Consider the following 20,140-nt stretch of genomic DNA (forward strand, 5'->3'; position numbering starts at 1 on the left):
TATTAAAATTATTATATATATGTTCATATGCATATAGAAAATCATAGTTGAATGCTTTTTAATGATCAGTTTAGAATCGAAATTAATATATTTTGTTGTGATCTAATTATGTAATAAGCCATGTAGTTATAAATTAAGTAATTAATTTTAGTTTTTAATACGTCGGTGAAATAATATATTAAACAGTTAAATTATATGCACGGAGGCAATAAATAATGCTAGAGCGATCATTAACTTTCTAGCGGTTGATATGTATTTTTTTCATTAAACAAATTTTATTTACATAGGATTGTAATACCTCGGGGCTTTGAAGAATGAGTTAAATCGTATCTAATCACGAGCAACTTTTTTTGCAATACAAGCAAAAAAAGCACGAAAGTGATTTTATTTTATGCAATATAATCGGAGTGACGCTTTTTGTATATCGTATGGAAATTTTTCACCTAAGCATCATGGACCAATTAACCTAGATATGCAAGGAAAGGTATAAAACGACAAAAATTAACGGATTCGACTTGATTTGGTTTTATGTTCTCGGAACAAATTGAACACTTCCCGTCGGCTTTCTAGACAAAGTCTAGTATCCCGCTGCGAACATCACGAGCTATTCTAACGGCGGCAATATTAAATTTGAACCCAACACAATGAGTTATAATAAATTACATCTGAGATAATTTTACGAAATCGAATTAATTAAACTGCATCACGAATTATAACGTGCGTGATTATTTCACTTAAAATTATTCAATCGAAATACTTTTTTTTTCTATACAATACAACATAATTCGCTGCGGTTGGTTGGACTTTGTAATATGTTTATTATTAATTTTGTATACATAATAATGAATAAATTTGATACGTCCGTCAGCGTCTCATCAAGGCTATTAATAAAAATGTGAGAAACATAATCTATAATATATAAAAGATGACCGAAAATATTACACTTTTGGAACTACCGAAGTGGACAATTCACGCTCGGATGGTTAAGATAAAAAACGACCCTTCGAATTATTTTTCGACGACGGAAATTAATGAACTAATAATGTTTTTATACGGATTAAATATAATCTGCTTAGAATTTATTAAAATTTTCATGTCGTGGCTCAAAGGCAGACTTAATATTGAAGGGCTCCTTATCGTTCAATAACACCCACAAGCGTCTGGGACCAGTCTAGACGATAAAAATGAATGAGAAATAAAAATATGAACCTCATCAATTATTTAGGAGAGAGTTGAAATGCTTTAAATCTTATTAATCACATATATTTTTAGGCTTCACTGCTGATTGAAAAGAAAATACCATATAAAATATAAATATTAATTAAGATTAAATCAATATTAAAAAGCACATTAGATAAATAAATTATTTTAGAATACTGCGATATGAATTTTAGTTTATTTGTATAATACATACGATTTTTACCTCTCGTATAATCGAGACTTTTGAATGTTTATTAATTAATACTATAAATTAAATATTTAGAAAATTTAATACTTTGTATGTTATAGTAAAACAAATGTAATTAACAATGTCAAACTGTTTTTTAAAATTGTAAAAGTTTATTTAACATTTTGTTAAAAAAAATTCAATACATTTAATTGAATTATATAAATAAAGAAGTATAATCTTTTTGTACGTTGAAAATGTTGATAAAGTAAGCGTTTCCTTTTTTTCAAGAAGACCTCTATTCTACGTCCAATGTTATTCTATACGATTGACCAAGTTTACTCAAGTGGACACCTAACGAAACAACTCACTCGTACGAACAAATATTGGTTTTGTCAACTCAAAACCAACACCCCGGAGGCCAAAACTAACAACTTTTCATAGGACGACCGTCTATTCGATTGTACATACATATGTATGCATTCAATGGAATTTTACGCACATAAATATTACACCATGACAAGATATTTTATATTATTTTTCTGACTTGGCAACCTCTGGCCTTCGTCAAAACATTTTTAATATTCATGACCGATCCCCGGGCAAACACGAACCTTGGGCCTTCTCAAATTAACGTTCCCATTTACCATTCTTACTCGATCTCTCCGAACAGCTCCTCAGTGGCCGGCCATATAACGTTTAAGAAATTGTTCGGTAAAAGAATTGTAATAATAATCCCGCTCTTTACAATTTTATTACGCCAGTGATTTATTATTACAATTGAAAAATTTACTCGATTCGCATTTTGATTACAAATCGCAATTACGCATAATAAAGCTCTTAGATCACGTATCGGCCGGCGTGTTTGATGCGAGCAACGATTCGTATTACAGTTTAAGTTAGCGGTGTCCTTATGCGAAGGTTTATTACGTTTATGTAGATTTTTTGTGAATCGATTCAAAATGGCGCTTCTGGACCGCTACGAATACAAATAAGGTAAAATGTAATAGGATTTTCCCTTGCGTCTGCAGAAACGCTAGTTAGATCACGCTAGATTGGGTAATCTGGTTAAATCTCTACCAAATGTTTTTTTAGTATGACTTTTATTTTATTTAATACAGATTTTTTCTATTTTGTAAATAGTAGTCATAATACTATTAAAATATTCAAGTCATCAAATCAGAGCACTTATTTATAAATATTTATTTTAGAAAAAGAGTTTTATACTAATTTATTTGGAAAAAAGCCAATTAAAAATTCGGATTTATTGACATAATTTAGCAAATTTAAACCGAACATAAACTGAAAGTTTATATTGTATGTTGTATAAAACCACTATTATTTATTTCTAATATTGTACAACTATGTATAAATAATAAAATTTACATGATAATATTAAATATTAGCAAAAATTATCGTTTATCTTGTTACACCTATTATTTCAGATCCACGATTTAAGTCTAAATCTTAAAATCTTGACGAACTTTAAGAAAGCAACTTTACATCAACATCAACCGCACAAATATTAACTTTAAAAATAAAAATAAAGCGTATTTTATTTTAAGGTTGACATGAAAACATTTGTTAGGATTATCTTATATTTGTGATTGTGATAAAAATTTGGTTCTGACAATTTAGAAAATGTACCTATTATTTTATTATTACAATGAGAAAAATATAAATAGTTATCTAAAATGTTTTTTTCGTGAAATAATTAGTTCAAAATCAATTATCCCTTCGATGTATTTAAAGCTCGTTAATTAGCCGTGCTCAAACATTGAGTCGTAAACGACCCATATAACTTAAATTATACATCCGAATCCTATTCGAGCCATGGTTCATCGACACTTTTGTTCGGATGTCGTAAGTTTTCAGTTAAAAATAATCAAAATCTTGTTTTATGGCCATTGGAATGATGCCTTCCGAATTAATAATCGAACCGGCCGCCGCCCCACGAGATAAGATCGAGATTGTGTAAGATGAATGATGATCGAAAGAAGAAAAAGCAAAGCCAAATTTTAATAATAATTGTTCGCGTGGTCAAAGTATGTGGATATAAAACGAATCTGCCTTTGTAGAATGTTGATTTATGTTGTTGAGCTACAACGATTAGTATCTGTCCACCAGAAATTAATATTGGACGCTAGAAATCGTTATAGACTTGGGAGAACTTGTGTAAGACTGTGTAAATATTACACTAGAAAACAACATTAAAGTTAAAAACTATATATATAACAATAAAATAATATATATGCTCCTATCCGCGAAGCAGATAGGACAATAGTTTTCAATCTTACTAAAGTGTTTTTGACATAAAAGCAATTTATCAGTGAAAGTGCGAATTATAAAACTGTATATAAAAAAATTAAATCTGATGATGCCAAAAATATTGTGGTCAAATATATCAAGACTAAAACTTCAAAGAAAAACGTAATCTGAGTCACGTATATATACATGACTCAGATTACGATATATATATATATATATATATATATATATATATATATATATATATATATATATATATATATATATATATATATATATATACATACATATATAAATATATCCAATTGACTACTTATAGATTTTTTAATAATAATTTAAAAATAAGTAGTCAAATTATATGGTATTTAGCTATATAATTATATATTTAAATATGTACATATATTAATAAAATACATTATTGACCACCCCTGAAGCGCATGACGTAATTTATAAAGCCCGAGAAGCATTTTTCGAGTCGGTTCGAGTGTGATTTTCGATAATCATGTGTTATTACATTGAAATCAGCAGTGGGCGGAGGTCTGGTAAAAATATCTATATGAGACTTTCCATGTGTTTTGTAGAACAACACAACTGTGATAATTAAATTCGCCGTTCAAGAGGAATTCGGTGGATGTATGAAGAATTTTTTGAGGGATAGAGAGAGAGAGAGAGAGAAAGAGAGAAACGTAGGCGTGGTAGTGATAGTAGTGTCTTTGGAATCATGATACAGAATAGCGACCACATCTGCCTGTAATTACGAATGCCGAGACCAGTACTGCCATCATTGCTTACCTGCTCTGCCGTGGGCTACTGGGCAATATTCGTGTGGATGCAACAAAAGTTTCCCTACATAAATATAACACATTATAATGATAATACAAATATAAATAATAATATATTTATATAAAAAGTCAATGTATTATAATGAACAATAGGATTAATATTATATATTTTTACTAATGAAGAAATTAAAGAAGTAAAAAACATTTACCATTCAAATGTATCCCTTTGTAAGAATTTACCTCTTTTAGTTTAGTATGAATTGTAATAAATAAAATGTATCATAGTTAAAATTTGAACTAAACTAAAATTATATTAAATTGATCTTTATTATTTATACAAGTTTATTGCCATAAACAACAAAATATTTTCTTTAATTAGAAAAAACGCACATGTAATTTGAAACTGAACCCTGGAGCAAACGAGTGTTAGTATTCTAGTTAAAATTTACTGTAAAGTATTTAAGCTTTTCTCTGTGCATTCTTGAGGAAATATGTAATATTTAAATACATTTTAGGTCGGAAGAGCTTATTAAAAAAAAATTTAATATTCCTTCTGTATATTCTTTGTATTTTTAAAAAAATACAGTATTTTTTTATACGGTAAAGAATTATTTCTCTCTCTGAAACCAACTTAAAGCGTTTTATTTCTGTATGTTTATTCTAAACCAGAAAATCTGAACCAGAGCAACGCCTCCAAAACATCCAATTTCACTGGAATCTTGTCACGAAAACCACTTTCTTTATCGGCATACATTAAAAGTAAACAGCACAAAATCGTTGTTCAGAAAATTTCGTTTAACGATGCATAATTGCCAACATTATAGATTCAATATTGATTCATCCCGTTCTACGTATTAAAATTAATCAATGCAAAACAGTCCCGCGAGCGAGCGCGAGCTTTCTGAAAGCTACAATCGGTACAACCAATTATAATAAATTACGATTTAACGACGCAAAGTGAAACGTGTTAATAAACATATTTATGCATTTTTTAATAACAAACCAACAACAAAGTCACGATTGTTTCTAGCTCAAAAAAAATTAGTTACGACCGGATAATGACGATTCGCTGTTGATTTATAGCCTTATTGTTTACATTGTGAACTGTTATATTATATGCAAGGAATTGCAAGAAAACGCTCACCACGTGTGCTTAGTGCAATAAATTCATGCAACATAAGACATGTTAATTAAGGCCGGTATTACACAAGGCGCTAAAGTGACCGGTCAGAGAAAAGCTCGGGCAAAAGCTCTGTCATTGTTCGCGGACCGGTGCAATCTTGATGCGTAATCGATGGCGCCGGCGCCATTCGCTATAAAATATACATTTATTAATAATACATTAAGGTATAAGTTATATAAAATTAGTGTTAAAGCATATAATGATTCATGCACAAGTCAAGCCGAAAAATACATCTTTATTATTTAATTGTGTAATTAAATAGCAATAGAAATGCAAGAAAGTTCGTATATCTCATGATTTTATCTAGTACAAATATGTGCTTCTATTCAAGAATAATTTAGGAACAACCTGAAGCTGTAAGTATATAATAAAATAATTATCTTCAAATAAAAGATTGATATATTTCAAATGTTAAAGACAACAAGACCAATCCATATAATTATTTCTTAATTAATATCCAATTAATTGGGCAAACATATCACTACGATTAATAATAAAATCTTTTCTGTCCTGCTACATTACTATTATTTCATATTACTTCGTATAAGATCTTACTATTACTTCATTTATAATATGTATTGTATATAATGGATCATCAGATTAATATTATTTAAATTATAATTTGTACAAAATATAACAGATATTCTTTCTGATCTATGTATTGAGTAAATAAAAAAAATGCATCGCAAATGATAAAATAATACTATTGTATATAAAATATTAAAAAATCATACATTAACTGTTGTTGTGTTCATCGTATGTGCATGTGTCTGCCGTGCAATTAGCCAAGATTGTGGTAACCAACCCCTTTGGAGGTGAAAACCGGCAGATATTTGCGCGTAAGTAGCACAATTTAATAAATAGTATAAATAGATTGATTAATATAATATATAAATAGTATAAGATAGAAATAATTAGTATTGTTACATAAAAAAAAATGGCCGATAGCGGCGTGAATATAGCGGGCGTAATTACGCCAGAAAATAGAATAAAAGAAATGGATGAATTAAAAACAAAATTAAATGTATTATTATCAAATGGTAATATACTATCAAAAGAAAAAAAAACCATTATAACTAATACATTTGATATAATGTATAAACATTTATTAGATGTATTAAAAACTAATAGGGACGATGTAAATAATAAAAATGAAAATAATAACTCAATATTTGAGTTATTAAATGAAGTTAGAAAAGATGTTTATAATATAAAGGATAAACTAAATTTAAATAACAATATTATTAAAAATAAAATGCAAAAGAAACATTATTCGGAAATCGTAAAAAAAGGAAAAGATATTGCGATAATTATACCTAAAAATTTGCAAAATATAGAGCAGACAAAAAAGGATTGCAAAAATTTAATTAAACCAACAGAATTAGAAGTTGGAATACAAAATATAAGACCAATAAGCAAAGGAGGTATAATAATTACATGTGATAGTAAAGAAGATGCATCGAAAATTACGACAGATGCAGTAAAAAAACTAGGAGATAAATATAATATAAAAGTAGGAAATTTAAAGAAACCAAAAATAAAAATAATTGGAATTTCTGAAGAATTAAAATATGATCAACTAAAAAAGTGTATAATGAAACAAAACACATGTGTAGAAGAAAACAAATGTTATTTAGAAGTAAAACATATTAAAAAAAACAAATTTAATAAGTATGATGCTATTATTGAAGTAGATGTTACGACATTTAAAAATATAATGGATGTAGGCAAATTAAATATTGAATGGGATAGGTGTAAAGTATATGAAGACATATTCATATACCGTTGTTATAACTGTTATGGTTATAATCACAAAGCCAGTGAATGTAAAAATAAAAAAAATTGTATAAAATGTGGTTCGGAAGAACATTTAATAAATCAATGCAACAAAAAAGAAAACTGTGTGAATTGCTGTAGAGCAAATAAATTACTAAATCTTAATTTGAATGTGGAACACAACTCCATGGATAGAAATTGTTCAATTTATAAAAGATACGAGCAAAATTACTATAATAAAATACAATATAATATAGTATAGCAATTAAAAAAATCAAGTTCATATGGGAAACAAGAATCAGTAACTGGGATATTAATCAATGCACAAGGTTATTTAAAACATAAAGAGGAAATAGAATTAATTACTGAAAAGGAATATCCAATATTTTTAGGGTTAACTGAAACCCATATCACAAATGACATTGAAGAATTTGAACTAAATATTGGCAATTATAATATAATTAGATGTGATTCTAATTCCAGACATACAGGAGGTGTTATACTGTATATTAGAAATGATATAAAATTCAATACTATATTTAAAAATAATCAAGATAAGACATACTGGTCTATCACAGTTTTTATTGAAAAAATTTTTATTGAAAAAATTCCCATAATATTATGTATAGCATACAGATCTCCAAATAGTAATCCGAATATATTCATAGAATTTATAAATAATATTGCAGAATGGAGTTTTGATCAAATTTTGGATACTGTTTTAATTGGAGATTGGAATTTTAATTGGAACAAATGTGAAGATTTTTACACAGCAAAATTAGAAAAAATATCAAATATATTTGGTTTAAGACAATGTGTCAAAGAAAATACAAGGACTAATAATAGATCGAGCACATTAATAGATTTAGTATTTACCAACAACAAAAAAATTTATTGTGAAGTAAAATCAACTCCAAGAATAACTGACCATTCAATTGTATATATTTATATAGAAAAACATAATGAACTTAAGTTTAAAAAAACAAAAAAAATTGATATAATTAAAAAAATTAATTTTAATAAATTAAGATTAGAATTACAAAAATGTGACTGGAATGTAGATAATATGGATGTTAATAGGATATGGAACAAAATTTATAAGAATATAGTAGATTGTAAAACAAAAAGTCAATATAATTTTAAAAAGGAATATCGTTACAACCCAAAACCGTGGTTTAATGATGATGTTAAAAATGCTATAAAGAAAAGAGATGAGTCATACAAAATTTTTCAAATATTAAAAACAGAACAAATAGAATATAAAGTCTTTAATGAAAAATGGAAAACATACACACAATGTAGAAATATGGCAGTCAAAGTATTAAGAATGGCTAAAAAGAAATGGTATGAAAAATTGATAGATGAAATACAAAATGATCCAAATAAGATGTGGAAATCAATAAAACAATTAATTAATCCAACTCAGAAAAACGACATAATAAAAATGGAAATTAATGGAAATATATATCAAGATCCTTATATAATGGCAGAAAAGATGAATACATATTACATTGAGAGCATAGAAGAAATTGTAAATTCAATACCAAGGATTAGTAATTTAGTACAATATAATAATAAAACATTAATTGTAAAATTTAGTAAATTTAAATCAGTATCATTAGATGAAATTCATAACATAATATGTAAATTTAAAAAAGGAACTAGTACTGATGAACTAGATATAAATATAATTAAAGAAACATGGGAAATAATAGGAACTAAATTAAATTATTTAATAAATAAAGCACTCTCATTAGGAGAAATGCCTGAAAATTTAAAGATTGCTACTATTGTACCTATACCTAAAATAAAAAATAGTAAAAAAGTTGAAGAAATGAGACCAATCAACATGCTACCGTGTATAGAAAAAATAATAGAAGAAGTAGTAATCAAACAATTAAAGGAATTTATTACTTCTCAAAACATAATATGTGAACAACAATCGGGATTCAGAGAAAAGCATTCCACTGAAACTGCATTACAAGTAGTGATAAATGATTGGCTGTTGGCTAAGGATACAAACAAAATCATTGGAGCAGTTTTCTTGGATTTCAAGAGAGCCTTCGAAACAATAGACAGAGAAATAATGTTGAAGAAATTGGAGAGTATAGGTATAAGTGATATAGTTTTGAGATGGTTTAATAATTACTTATATAAAAGAAAACAAAAAGTTAAGATAAATAATGTATGTTCTGAAGAGAGGTTAGTGTATTATGGAGTACCACAAGGGTCTAAATTGGGACCATTGTTGTTTGTTTTATATATAAATGATATAGTTAATAACGTAAGAAAATGTAAAGTTCATCTATTTGCGGATGACACATTGATCTATTGCATGGGTGATAACATTGAAGAAGTTGTGAGTAATTTGAATGATGAATTAGGTGTGTTAGAGATATGGTTAAAGAATAATGTACTTAAATTAAATGAGAATAAAACTAAATGTATGTTTATTAATTATAAAAATGTGTTAGATGATAGTACCAAAATAGTAATAAATAACTCTAATATAGAAATAGTGGATAATATAAAATATTTAGGAGTAATTGTTGATACAAAATTAAACTTTAAAGAACATTGTAATTACATATTAAAAAAAATTAGTAGAAAAATAGGTTTATTATCTAGATTAAGAAATATATTAAGTATAAATACAAAAAAATTAATTTACAATAGTATAATATTGCCCCATTTTAATTATTGTGCAACACTATTAAATATGTTGAATAAATTAGATAAACAAATGTTGCAAAAATTACAAAATAGGGCAATGAGAGTAATCTTAAATAAAAATAGATTAACTAATTGTAAAAGTATGATTGATAGATTAGAATGGTTGAATGTTCAAGAAATATTGAGTATGAATGTTTTAGTATTTATATATAAGTTAGAAAATAATATGTTACCACACTATTTTAATAAGTATTTAATAAGAAATAAAGATGTACATAAATATAATACTAGAAATAGAGAAAATTTAAAGATAATTAAGTATAAGAAAACGAGTACGGCTAGGGGAATTATGTACGGAGGTTTTAATTTATATAATAGTCTTCCAAGAGAAATCCGAAACAGCAAAAATATAACGGGTTTTATAAATGGAATAAAAAAACACCTTCGTACATATAGAAATAAAATATTATAATATTAAGTCTTTATTATTGTATATTTTTTCTTTCTGTTATGTATTTTTTATATATTTTTATATATGTTTACTAAATTTGTTAGATGTAAAGATTAGCTATTAAGCTAAATAAATTAATAAAATAAATAAATAACTTAGAGTTAGTATGTGTGTATGTTTGTTTTATTTATAGATTAAATATGTGCATTAATTGCAAGTAACAATGAACCCATCTCTCTTTCCATCTAGTTAACAACTTTGTCAACTTTCTCACATATTTTCACAACAAACAAAATAAACACGCAGGTATTCGTTTTTATTTCTACACTAATAAATATATAATAAGTACAATAGAATAAAATAAATGTGTACATATATAACGGAATTATATGTGAGAACGAATCGCATCAGATAAATGTGGCCCCGATAATTATTTATATATATATATTGGATTTTAAATTTTTATCGCCTTTTCAATTTAACTGTATAATCTTATATTTAATGAATAAAATTAACTAACCTTAATAATGTTTTATTAAATATTACATTGTATTATCTCAATCTTAGAAGGGTATGGAATATTTTATTTTAATGAATGTGTAATGTCAGTAATAAAGCTTAATAATACAATATTAATCTACTAAATTTTTAATTAATTATTTATTGCTCAATAGTTTAACAGTGGCTCTTTCCCCGTAAATACCGTCGAAACATATTTATATCATACTCTAACCCCAAAGGTACAGCATCTCGCTTTTATCTCGAACGAATTATCTGAGCTTGCATTACCACCGAGCTATTATCCTAGATGGGACACGTCCATGCACATTGTGTGTTGCTATAGAAGAAGCGCAAAGGAGGATATAATTATACTAAAGCGATAATGCAAAGATACCGCAGTCACAATTTATCTATTCTAATGGCGATTTCCACACCTGATATCCACTAAAAGATGCATAGCAAACCGTGTGCTATACGCTATATATGCAAATCAACGCTGAGAAATAAATTATGAAAATGAATACGAATTATATTTTAACGTTTACGACTATTATAGAACCAGTGTAATCTCGTAATAAATTAGTACTTGTCCCCCGCATTCCCGTGTGTGAAAATAATATCAGACAGCGATAAAAAATCATTATAGGTTATTAAATATTCTAGATTTAACCCAGAAGCGTTAATTCATCGTCCATTAAGCAATAAATAACTGTGGGATCGTAATCACGGGATATTTTTTTTCTTGACCGGAGGCTCATAAGGAGAAATGGGCGGAGCTCGTCTTTAAAAACATTTCAGACCTTAAGTTACTTGTCGAATCAGAGCGGAGTGTAAAAAAATTGAGAGATCTCCCAGATAACAATCGTAATTGCACACTAGTTGTCATTAATTAGCGCTAGAGAGATGTGTTGCCTCAAATGGTAAAGTAACAATCCAATGAGGAATGATTTGTACATAAAAAAAATCTAAAAGTAATTGCAGTATCGTATTGATTCCTACATTCGAGAGGAAGTCATCATGAAATTCAAGCTGACTATGCAATTATATTTGTGAATAAGTAGTATGTACATTTTTCAATGAAGTAGGGTTTTACGCGGATATCATCCGACAAGTGCTTAATTGAGATTAATAACGTAGAAAAACGATATATTATATTTAATAATAGCACAACAGCTTAAACGTTCAAAATAAAATAACAATTTTATGTTATTTAAGATTGACACAAAAATATAACCGATCGTGAATCTTTATATAATTATTGTGGTAATTAAAAAAGAGAATAAATTGATTTTTTTATTCACTAGCCAACTTTTGTGGGATCTTATAAATTAACGCTTACATTATTTAATACATAAAATCAGCCAATATATAATATCTCAATATATAATTCGAGAACTGACAACGAATTTAATATTATTGAAGAACTGACTTTCAATTTAATATTACCGTACGAATTTAAATCAAAACGATTAAATCACTGTTAATTTAATATTTCTAAATCTTGACACTGTGTACTTTACTACAGTGAAGTGAATAAGTCATCAACTCAAAAGGAAAACCAGTACTTGAATTTTTAAAATGTATGATTTAACAATTAACTACACATTACGGCTAATTTAAATAAACTAAACATACATCTCTAAGATAAAAATCAGTTAACGAATTCAATGTTTAAATAGTGTTGGAATTTAAAATGAATTAACAATAACATAGTTTACTTTGACATAAACAGAAACTGAATTTAAATATATTTGCTACTTTATTCTTAATTAACATCGTATATATTTAAAATCAGATAGATAATTTTAAGAATTCTCTATTCAAGTGCCTTTATTAGACTTAGATAATTTTACAACTACATAAATTAAAACAATTGTTTTAGATAAACATCTTTAAAACAGCTTTCCAATTGCTGCTTCCAATAATTAATCAGATATTAATGTACTGATATAAAAAAAAAGATGTTATTGTTTTTTGTACGAAAAGTAAAGTTGTAATCAATCAATTGCTAATATGGATTACGCTTTAATAAAACATGAATATTCAATTCCAAGTGCGGCCCTTAACAATTTTTTGTCAAGCGTTGGTTGCAACATAAGGTTGGACACTTGATTAACGACAAGAATGCGTTGAATTTATAATAGGGAGTTATAATAAATATGATTTTTTAAATGATTTTACAGAACAATGAAAGAATCATAAAACGCGTAAATTATTATTATTATAAATATAATTTTAATTAAATAAAATATATTATACAAAAATGTTATAATTAATAAAAAAAATACTAGCTAATATGTAAATGTCTAAATATCTTTAAACCATGTTTATAATAATTAAAATAATATTGTTTTGGTTTTTATAAACAATGTTTAATACAAATTATTGTAAATTAAAGAATCTTAAATAACGTTAAATATGAAAAAATATTTAAAATGCTATACGTAGTATAACTTAATAATTAACCATAAAATTTATTATATTTTAGTATCAATTCCCTGAAAGGTATGTTTTTTTATTAGTAGTAAAATAAAGAAATGCTTTCATTGTTTTAATTGGTATAAAAAATATGCTTAATAGAGCCAATTAAAATGCTTTCTTATTTACTACGACCACCTTATACACAGTTACAAACGAGTATTACGAATAAAGGCGCGAAATCCGTTAGCAGACACTCAGCCATGTGACTTGTCTTATAGTGGATCAATAGATCTTATCCGATCAACGAGATCGAGAAACTAACAAACGTCACGTCACGCCGAGATATAATCGCACAAGTCAGATCATTATATGGCGTCTTGATCTCATTATCAGTCTCATTCGATCGCTAATAATAATATTATACATATAAAAACAAATCACACTAAATAAATTAGAGAATTTGATAGTACAAATAAAAATAAATTTTACGGCAAATCCCCGAACCTGATCTGTCACGATTTCTTTTCTCGAGCGATCGAACAAAGCTTCCGATGCCCAAATCTGTCTTGACGGTCTTACAAAAAAAGAAGTAACAATGTAACGCTTTTTTTAGACGAACTATGGCGTTGTCCTGATTAATACCTTGTCCGATAATCACCGTCGTTCAGTTTGCTTAATGGACGCTAACGCGTTATATGGCTAATCCGTGCTTTTAGTCAGCGTTAATTATCGCCACAATGCAATGAATAATGTAGCTTTTTATCTTCTTAAATTTTGGACAAAAAAGGCGCAGACACGACCAACGCATAAACTATTGTATATATGTTTCAGTTTTTTTAAATAAGTAATCACTATAATTTAAATATACTTTGCTTTAAATAACACGTGAAAAGTAAGTAAATTTTTTTTTTCTGACTATCATTAGTAATATTTTAGACTTTATTGTTGTATCATGAGATGTAAAATTACATTACAATTAAAGAATTAAATAAAACTTGGACTGTTTAGAAAATAATTACAATTACATTACAATTAGAAAAATATTTATAAATTAGCACTAGAGATTTTGTCCTGCGATTTTTAAATTAAAATTTCTTGGAATATCCAAAAAATAATAGCTACATACTAAGACGGTATTTTGAATTTATGCTAACTATAAGTAACAGACTTAAATATACAGTAATAAGAATAATGACAATAAACTTTCAAGAAAACATGGAAAATTACGATGATAAAGAATTACTCAAGATTTTTTGAAGCGAATTGCAATAAAATCAATTATTTTATAAATTAAACAGTTTGTAAAACTTAATAGTTTTAAGAGGAAAGACTTTTTTAATCTCTATATGGTAGTTATTACTTAGACAGAGGTTAATATATATTATAACTATTTAATCTAGTAAAAATACTATAAAAATCTGGAATAAATTAATTCAAAAAGATTTTAATTTAATCATATTTTTTTTTTAATTTTAATAATATAATTTTTTATTATCAGTAAAACGTATGTAAAAATAATTTTTCTTGAAGATAATTTACTTCATTGAGCAAAAAATTGATGCTATGATTTTTATTATAGATATGTTGCTTAATGAATTAATAGTTATTTGCGTACAATTTCAATTATATAATGAGGCACTACTGATGACGAACAAAGCATAGCAGAGTAAGGCAAGCAGGGCCAAAGAGCTCGGCCCTGAAAGGCATATACACCCTTCGAAGATCGAAAAAATAAAAATAATTATATTTTGTTCAAAAAAATATTTGCACTGAAAATATTAAAAATATCTTTTAATCTAAAATTATTTGGCTTATATTTACAAAAACAAACAGTAATTTTAAAGTTTTGAAAAGCTAGCGTTGCATTAATATATTTGGCTGAGCCAACTTTTTATTTATATTTTTTTTATATAATGTCTGCGCAATACTTTTAGTTTTTGGAATATCTACTCATGCTCATTATATCAATAATAATGAATGTAAATATACATAAATTAAAAAGCAAGAGTAATAAATTTTATGTCAAAGGTCAAAATCAATAAAACCACAAACACGACATTTGAAAAGTTTCTATTTTATTTCCCCAATAATTTGAAATTCTTTAAACTGCGTTACATCCGATATAAATACACTAAGATTCAATATGTGAAATTTATGAACTTTGACAGGAAGCTGTATTTCTTGCAAACGCCGTACATTCGAACTCCTAACCGTACATCTCGCGTGTTTGTTTTTCGTTCGTGAGAAGCATTTGACATTTGAATTCTTAGCCGCGTTGAAGAATTCGCAGATTGTGTTGGGATGTGCGTACAGATACCGCTAGGGATCGGTGCTTTACCCAGAAAAGGACATTACCTACGCCAATTATGTCAGGACGGAATCCTATATGTGCCTTTTTTCATCGCCTTGAATGGGAGGCTTTCGCGCAAGAAAGCCGGACGTGTTTAATCCGCTTGATTGGACGAAGAATGGCAAAGGGCGTCAAATGCACAACAAAACCGGTTATGTCCTCTTTGTTAATGTATGTATGTAAAGCAATGCGTTTTTTTCTTACGACAAATAATTACTCGCGTGTGCAAATTCCGGTCAAGCGGGGGCGTAAGTGTTCCAAAAAAATCAGACGTTGATTCATCAATTTCGAAGTAGAGCTAACCTTGTTTTAAAACTATGGTGTTTAATAATAAGAATAATATATGGGTGTACTTGTATGATCTCATCGTGGTCTTTTTTTCGTCAGTCATGGTCACTCAGTCATATTTGCAGAGCCAATCGCTGAGATTGTGGTCGTTGCGCGGCTATTCATAATACATGAGTGTGAGCTGACAAGTTGTTAATTGAAAGGAAAGTTAAAAAAAGTTTTCTTTACTTGTGTAGTTTACACGTTTTATGTGCGTGGATATATTACAAAGGTTATAAAATCAATTAAGCTAAAAACATATCTCCCATCTCAACCAGTTTTTTTAAACAAATCATGTATTGTATTTTTTTTATTTATGTTATACAAATACGATGTTCTCTATGAGCTCAATTCATTATTAAATATTTTGTATCTAATGTGTGAGACTCGATTATAATTAATCAACACAATATGTATCAGTAAGATTATGTAAATCTAGGAAAACCGAATTTATGATGTTCGATTGTAATAAAAATTCCTTAATAATCACTAATTATGATATCACAGACACGATTGAAATTAAAAAACTCCATGGTCAGTATCAGATTCGAATTAAGATATTTTATGTATTAGTCATAAATTTATACTACTCGTTTATCGTGCTGGTTATTACTTCATATCCTTAGAGATGAATAGGCAGTGGCGTAGCTATGGGGGGGGGGCATATTTGCGATGGAATCGTCTAGTTTGGTTCTTAACCCTGAATTCACTAAAACATATATAAATGCACGAATAAAATGTGCTTAATAATAACCAATTTATTATTTTAATAAATGATGATTTTATGACCCTGCAAAAAATGTATGGGGGGGCGCGGCAATTTTAAGGATCACCCTGGGCGGCACATACCCTAGTTACGCCACTGAGAATAGATACAAATTAGTATAATATCGAAAAAAATCTGGACAATATTAGATTTTTTAATAACATTGGTTACTTATGAATTTAAAACAATAATTTACTAATCGCTTATTTTCGCTGGTATTTTGACATTGCTTATTATGATTGGAATTTAAATACATTCACGATAGTATGCAAGTATCTCTTTTTATTTTTATTAATAACCTGACAGGTGTAAGCCTATACCAAGTTAATCTATACCAACTGAGTAAGATAGTCAAACATAATGAATAATTACATTAAGTATTATCCATCAGACTGAAAGACTGGGAACTTCTGACATTTAAATAATTAAATATAAATTATTATGTGTAATATAATTTTTTAATCAATTGATGGCACTTTGCAGCTGGGCCGGTTTTTAATAATAGCGCATTTTTATAAATAAAAATTCGAGTCTGCTGCCGTGGCTGGAGCCCGTAGCCTCAGAGTTACTAGTCTGAAACCTTACAGACTATGCTATTCCGACCACTGAATAACCAATTTCATTGAAGCTTTATAAAAGCTTTGATTGAAAAACTTTTTGTATAAAACCAATTAGTGATCCATATTATGTTTCAACTTTTAAGAAAACTTTTTTTTTTGGTCGCTATTTTTTCATAAATTACTAATTTAATTTAACCAAGCAGCAGAAATATGAAAATAATAAATATTTTAACAGCAAGATTGCCATTGAAAATGAATCACTTAATTTTATTTTATTAATTGATTGTAAATATCTAAGGTTGCACACTGAACGAGAACGGAATAATCTATAATTATATGACAACAGAATATAGCTTGTTGCTTTGACAAAACATTTGCAACCGTTTCCAATCCCACCTTATAAAATATATGTATTTATGAGAAGTTAAAGAAAAAATATTAACTACAAAAAAACTCTTTTACTTAACTCATGTGATGCATTTTTCAGAAAAATATTATACGTTTCACTTCATCATTTATGCATTTAAGGCAAGATATTAGATAAAATTGAACACGAAAAAAATCCCATTAATAATTATAAAAGAAACACTACTTCTCTATTAAGTATAGTAGTAAATAAAAAATATGTATCTAAAATGATTACTAACATCCAATAAAACACTAAAAGAAGAATAGTAAGCACAGCAAAAATACTGGATGAGAACAAATCAATACTATCCGACAGATGGTTAAAAAGTATTATTAATGATTTGTAAAAAAAAAACAATTTTATAATACTTTTTCATGCAAGTTTCTACCCTTTTTATACAATTATTTTAATTAATGGTAAAATTAGTCCAAATAACCTATTCTTAATAATTCTCCGTCAGTCTAATCGCAGTTCCAAATACAATAATAATTTATTACCAGAAGAGAAAATTATATTGCAATTGCGAACAATGCCTCTTTCGATGCCTCTGAAAGGCATTATGCTCACGTTTTCATACTTATGATACACATTTCCACTTTTCGCATTCATCTCGCTTATCTTCGACACATGTTGGTTTTATAAGACGTGATCCTTTTGCCCCGTAGCGCGCGGAGTCACATGCCGGCGTTATTATTATACAAGACGCACTGATTATAAGGTATTCATGACAAGAACTCGAATCAAGGTAGCGTGTTCTCACAAGCCCACCAGCCACAAGACGCCGTGAATATTAATGTTCAATTTATAAACTGTCTCCCGCAGAGGAGACGTCTTGATGAAACGCTAAAAGGACTTTGTGAGGCGCCACAGCGGAAATTTTCGCCAAAAGTATTTTCACTATCGTCAAACACTTTCACCGCGAGTCTCATAATAAAACCACGTGTGATGATTGCGATGACTTTCAGCCGTGAAAAAAGAGCATCGCCATTGTCGTCGCTATAGGTGAAACTCATCTTCTTAGGTTTTCTGCGGAAAAATTAAACAATCTTCGCACGAAAAAGACACGCGAAACAATAAGCTGTAAAGCAACGAAAAAATAACGACAATGCCTAACAAATGATAACGATACGTGTCGTTTTTTACGTCGACGGTTACAGTTGTATACAAATTTAATACTGATGTAAAAACACAAGCAACCTGCGATTATTTCGTGTTTTATTAGATGAGTATCTCTAAACTAAAAAATAATTAAGAATCCAATAAACGCTGTTAATCTAATTTTTATCTGTTTAAAGTAACTAAATTTCATTTTAGATTACGTTATTCTATTATAATAAAAATAAGTTAGTTACCAACAGTCCGTAACATATATTTAGTATATTTTTTTTTCAATCTCCAATGTCTTGATTTGGTGAAACTGATGTTAAATGAGATACATGTTAAGATAGGGAATATCTTATGTATGTAAATAATTTAACAAGAAAATGTTTAATACTTTTTATAAATAGTTGAACTAAGTATAACTTCGTCAATCAGTTTATTGTATCAAAGGACAAAAATATTTACTGTATAATCTCAAGTAAATATGGTTTTTAAATACGCGTCATTTATAAGCATAAAATACAAAATTAACAGCAGAAGTAAAAGACTCAATTTATAATAAATTCACCAAAAAATATGAAAATGCATTTAAAATATTTCTAAAAGCCATAAATCTGAATATAGAAGAAAAATTTCAAATAACCTTATAATAAAAAATGTGGTACTTTATATTTTTGGTAATACAGTAAAATTATTAGTTATAGTTCTGTGACCAGAAAATGATTTCAAGACAGTGATCCTATATAAATAAATAATAAATTATAATATTTGATAATTAATTTTAATAAAATAATAAATATACATGTACATTTCCAAAACGAATTATGCTCGTAAACTGAGGTTTTACTGTACAGTGTTATTTAAACATTTCAAATTTATTTAATAACAATACGAGGCGTTGCTTTATGCATTATTTAGCTGTGATTAAATTCAATTACATTTTAGAGCAGAATTGTGTAAAATTGTGCGCTGATTATTTTTATGGCTTGTATAGTTTAATGAAAAAGTTTATTTAATTACTATAAAATATTTTTTTTCATTAAACTATACAAGCTATAAAGATAATATTTTTATATTCAAGATTAGCGCATAATTTTAAGTTCTTAACAATTCTGCTTTAAAATTCAATTTAATTTAATCACAGCTAAATAATGCCTAAAACCATATCACACAATTTATATACGA

At 27.6% G+C, this 20,140-nt stretch overlaps 1 protein-coding gene and 1 long non-coding RNA gene across 7 annotated transcripts in view; one reads left to right on the forward strand and one right to left on the reverse strand.

Moving 5' to 3' along the window:
- LOC148232052 (uncharacterized) overlaps positions 1–9,474 on the forward strand; it is a 136,397-nt gene extending 126,923 nt beyond the window's left edge. Inside the window, exon 3 of the long non-coding RNA XR_015810740.1 lies at positions 8,653–9,474. This is a non-coding gene — a long non-coding RNA (uncharacterized LOC148232052). The remainder of the gene's footprint in view (positions 1–8,652) is intronic.
- LOC148232059 (uncharacterized) overlaps positions 1–20,140 on the reverse strand; it is a 282,135-nt gene that overhangs the window by 89,271 nt on the left and 172,724 nt on the right. The window lies entirely within an intron of this gene.

This window comes from Plectrocnemia conspersa, unplaced genomic scaffold (assembly GCF_051122295.1).
Source record: "Plectrocnemia conspersa isolate PC_06_02 unplaced genomic scaffold, ASM5112229v1 ptg000009l, whole genome shotgun sequence".
Taxonomy (NCBI): Eukaryota; Metazoa; Arthropoda; class Insecta; order Trichoptera; family Polycentropodidae; genus Plectrocnemia; species Plectrocnemia conspersa.